This window comes from Pinus tabuliformis, chromosome 2_2 (genome assembly GCF_031772625.1).
Source record: "Pinus tabuliformis cultivar Carrire ecotype Pingquan chromosome 2_2, CPIR1, whole genome shotgun sequence".
Classification (NCBI taxonomy): domain Eukaryota; kingdom Viridiplantae; phylum Streptophyta; class Pinopsida; order Pinales; family Pinaceae; genus Pinus; species Pinus tabuliformis.
The window spans coordinates 399,144,369-399,149,697 of record NC_142300.1 but is presented as its reverse complement, the minus strand read 5'-3'; positions in this window follow the sequence as shown (position 1 = coordinate 399,149,697).

Genomic DNA, 5,329 nt, shown 5'->3' with positions numbered 1-5,329 from the left:
AGCTTAGGATCTAGCCAACCTAAGTCCATAGAGGGCTCTCTCTATATGATTTAGCTTTGTTTTGTTGGGATATTAGGCTAGTTTTGAAGGTTTAGGGGGTTTTTTATTTATATTGAATGATTGGGTGGTGGGGATATTTAAACAGATAGATAGAATGATATCTCTAGACCATTGGGCATATGGAGTCAAGAAAAGGCAGCAGAACTGTATCAACTCACTCAAGGGAATGTTCAAAGGGAAAGATAGCAGAGTAGAGTGTAGGAGTTTAGGCAAGAGGGATGGAAAAGGTTTTAACTAGGGTGAGAGAGCAATTAAGAATTCTCAGACTGGGATTAAAACGAAGGATAGGGGGCTAATCGGAAACAAAGGGCAATTAAGAATCCTTTGCTATAGATTAAAAGAAACAACCTAGACTAAGGAGCAATTAAGAATTCCTTAACTTAGATTATTTGTAGAAAACATAGATTTTCCTAACTATTATAACAGAATGTAATTAAACAAATTCTGATATAATACTTCCAGCTATGGCATCCAGATTTAGATCAACGGTATGAAAACTTTAAGAAATAACAACAACAAGAGAAAATACTTGTCTACACTTCTCTCTACACATGAATGCTTTGAAATATCTTGTCTTTATTCACCAATCCATCTTGTTGGCTCAGTTAATGCTCCAATATCTTTTATAGTCTTTCAATCAAGCATTCTAAAGAAATGTCTAAGAATCCACCCTACATACTTCAATTTGTGAAGGATTTATACTAAGGTGTTATTACAAATATCCCAAACTGATTTGATATTTAATCTAGGAAATAGAAAATATGTTCTCGCAGGAAGATAGAGGTAGCTAATGAACTACTTCATGTTGCCCCTTTTATTATGGTGTTGCTGGCTTTTATGGTTTGTTTTAGCTCTTTATGCTCTTTACTGTTGAATTTATTACGCTGGAGGCTTTATTCACTTATGTATTTCATGTGATACTCCTCGACACTGATACTCTTTCACTCTAATGACCTGTCATTATCTTTTGTTGTGTTTCCCTTTTAATGTTACAATTAACCTTTTACTATGTGTTACAACAATAAATTCTTATTTTTTTTATGTGTCTTAGCATTGTGAAGTGGATTTTGATCAAGTCTCAGCATGTTTTATTCATTTGCATCTTTGGTCTGTTCCTCTATTTTGAATGTCACTTCTCTGTATAATCGTCTTCTTCTCGGCTCTGTGATTAAGGGTTTTCATATTCTGTACATGTGTAACTGGTCTTCTTCATTTAAATCTGATATTTTAATAGGTTTCTTGGTCGAGTCTTGGAGTAAACAGGTTCTTTGACTAGTATCAGAACTATTTATCCAAGCTCTGATCTTAGTCTGATAACCTGGAAAAAATCAATAATATTTAAGAAAACACAGTCTGCATGAAGGGTGCTTGATGGCTCTCTGGCAATGGGAATGCTTGGGAAAGGCCTCAGGGAAGCATTTTGGATGTGAACAGAGGGGAAATCGCATCACAGAGGTGCAGGGTGGTACTGGAGGGTTTCATAGGCTTATACTATAAAACGGGCCAAATGGCGAGAAAACACGAGTTCTTGGGGTTTAAACTTTAACGGGTGGATTATTCAAAAGTGGCACAAAATTCATATTAAATGGAGGACAAGCGGTTTATCAAAATGGTGGGGGAAGCGGTATTGGAGGGCCGTCACACCGCTTTTAGGCGTGGGCGGTTTTGAGGAGGGGTCGCCCGATGAGCTTTAGGGTGTGACACGTAGCCATTGGGGGTCGGTGGAAAACCGCCTTATCGGACGGGTAAAGGTAGGTGATTAGCTTCAGGAAATATTGATGTATGCTGTTGGATCTACGCGGAGGCGATCAGATGGTAGTCGGGTGGGAAAGCTACGCAGAGGGAAATAAATGGGAGAGGAGGGGGCCCTAGGGGTTTAAATATTGGCAGTTTAGGATTAGTTTAGGCTTAATCGCAGGTTAAGTTATCAGGTTGGGATTTAATGAGGGATTAGAGAGTCATAGGGAGTCGAGTGAAGCCTGATGCGAGATTGACTCAAGTTCTACCGGGGTTAGGTAAAGTTAAGTAGGGTTATAGCAGGATAGGGTATTTTATTATAGTTTTTATTTAAAACTCGGCAGTGGCAGTTATTTTATATATGGAATTAGTTTAATACGGGAAAAGGGTTAATACAGGTTATATAATAATGTTAGTTTATTAATATGAAATCAGCGGAGGATGGGTTTTTTCCTAAGTAAATGGGCAAAAAGCATGCGATTGCATATTTAGCTTTAAACTTAGGAAAAATGGCTTTTAAGTGGTTTTTTGTGCGAAAGGGTTTTACATGGGGAGGGATTACTTTCCTTAGGTAAATTGGGTTTAGACCTTAGGGAAGGGGTTTATATGGGGGTCTTATTACTTTTCCTAGGTAAATGGAGTTTAACCTTAGGAAAAGGGGTTTTTTAGGGAAATGAGGGGAAATGGATTTTTTGAAGGGGAATTTATTTATGAAGGGGATTGTAGTACTTAAATCCATAAGTCATTAAGCCAAGGGTGTGATCCCTCCAAAAGTTAGAGAAATGCTCTGATCCTCTTTGACTTGTAGGGTTAAAAGTACTTGGGACATATTTGTTGATAGGAAATTAGTAAGTAAAGGGGTAAGTGAATCAGGGGGAGTTAATCATATAAACTTGTAAGCCTTTGTCTTTGCCTTAATATTTGACCATACATGTTGAAATATGTATCTAAGCATGATGCATGTTTGTTTAATCCAAGTAACTTTGGTAGTCCAACAACCTTTCTTCTAATTACCCATTTCTTACCTCTAGCATATTTTCTTCATTTCTTAGGGTGCATTTAGGCTAGCAAACCATTATTCATCTATTTTTCTTTTGGAAAGTAGATCTATCTAATTCTAAACTTATATCATCCAAGGTCTTAGATTAAGCTTATGAGCTCCTTTTATTTTGTCAACCTAACTATGATCTGCAAAGATTAAACTGTTTGGTAAGATTTTTATTCTCTAATCTATAAACATCAAATTCAAAGCATGGAATAACCAAGATTAAATAGTTTGATTACCATGGATTGTGGCATGAATAAAATGTTGCACACAATCATTATTATGCATAAAAGTAAATAGTAGTGGCATTTGGACTTACACACTTTCATGGTCTTTTTGTTTTTGTGGTTCATATATCTTCATTTTTTTTACCTTCTCTTATTCTTTTTGTCCTTTGATTTGTCTTTTAAGACATACCCTCTTTGCATTTTTTAATTTTTATAATATGGAAAACATTTGCGGAAATCAAAGGTATGTATAATGTTACAAGGCTTAACCTTAGATATTCAAAATTATGACTCCTGTTGGTATAGGAACCTCATAGTGGCTCCTCTTGGGGATGGCATTTCCTTGTGAAATGTCAAGAACTTTAGAGATCAGTAGCCTTTCAATTTTGTTGATGTTGCCTTGCAAAGTGTCCTTCTATGAATTTTCATTATTGATACTTATGATAGTGAATCTTTTGAAGCTTAGGACATTCTCTTCGGGCTTCAAATCCAAAGATCATTATCCAATCCAAACTATACTTTTTAAAAATAGAATATATACAACTGAAAATTAGTAATTAGGTTCAAAGTAGTGTTTCAGCATTTGACCATTCACTGGCCCACCTTCTGCATCTGTACCATCAATTTCTCTTAAGAAGAAAGCATTACTTCCTCTATAAGCATAAATTACATAGGGACCTTTCCATAGGAAATCAAATTTCCCATGTTTTCCTTTATCTTCCCTTCTTGAGCCCCACTTTAGCACTTTGTCACCAATGTAGAAGTCATCAACCTTGGTTATCTTATCAAAAATCTTCTTTATCTTTTCTTGCACAACTTGAGACTTGACAGAAACCTCTTCTCTTGTTTGTTGTAGATGTATAGTTTGGTTGATTATTCTCTGGATACTATTTGGTTCAACCTGTATTTCTTGGAGTATCTTCATTACTAGCACTCCCAAAGAGGATGGAAAGACAACTTCCATTCCATAAACTAGTTGATATGGAGAAGTACCAATTGATTTCTTTGTAGTCAATCTGTTTGCCCATAAGGCATTGACTAGCTTTCTATTCCAAGTTTTCTTATTGTCCTCTAGTAACTTCTTGATGACGTTTACTAGGATTTTGTTTGAGGATTCAGCCAATCCATTACCTTGGGGATAATATGTTGTGGAATGGCCAAGGGTGATATGGTATTTATTGCAAAAATCTACTATTCTTTTGGATTTAAAGGCTGTTGCATTATCGGTAATGAGCTTAGTTGGACATCAATCTAGATAGAATATTGGTTTCAAGGAAGGTTATGATAATAGTATGTGTGGCTTTCCTTGAAGGTATGGCCTCTATCCATTTTGTAAAGTAGTCAGTGGTAATAAGAATCCATTTGTGTTGGGCAGAGGAGGGTGGGTGAATTTCACCAATGAAGTCTAGACCCCATTGTTGAAAAGGTATTTTAGCAGAGATTGGCTTGAGGGGTAATGGTAAGAGCTTTTTCTTTCCCTAAAAAATTTGACATTTGTGACAGGAGGTCACATATTTCTTGACATCATCAAACAAGGTAGGCCAGTAGAAACCAGCTGTTTGGTCAATTTAGTGTGTCCTAAATTGCTATATAAATTGTCAATCCGGGAGTCGTAAACCGCTGAAGTGAAGTGCACTATATATGAAAGATAACCAATTTCTTACTTCTTTGTCGTTTTTTATTTTTGGTTTGTTTTTGAGTTTATCTTTTGTTGATTCCCTAATGTGAGATGGCAAAATTAAAAGTGAAGTATGGATATAAGTGTTCAAGGCAATGGTGACCTCTATAATGATTTCCGAACTTCAAAGTTCTCAAAAAGGTTTTAAAACTTGCAATGATGAAATAAATTCCTAAGAGAAAATAAAAATGTACCTAAATTCTAATTAAACCAAACAGTGAGCTAGTGACTATGAAACCCAATATCCTTGCTGCTGTATAAAAAGGAAACTGAATTCAATGCAATTCAAAAACTGTAAGAAAAGTAAATTAAATCATATTGCATCAACTCATATTCTGACCCCTCACCATTCGACTCACTCTGGCTATAGGAGGTAATCATAAAAAACTTGAGTAATCTGATATCTAAATTGCATAAAACGAAACTAAGATCAAACTACGCATTCATACTTCAATCCTCACCATTCGACTCGCTCTCGCTATAGGAGGTAACCGAAAATGACATGAGTAATCTAATCACTAACTTGCAGAAAAATAAACTAATATCAAACTACGCATTCATACTCCAATCCCTCACCATTCG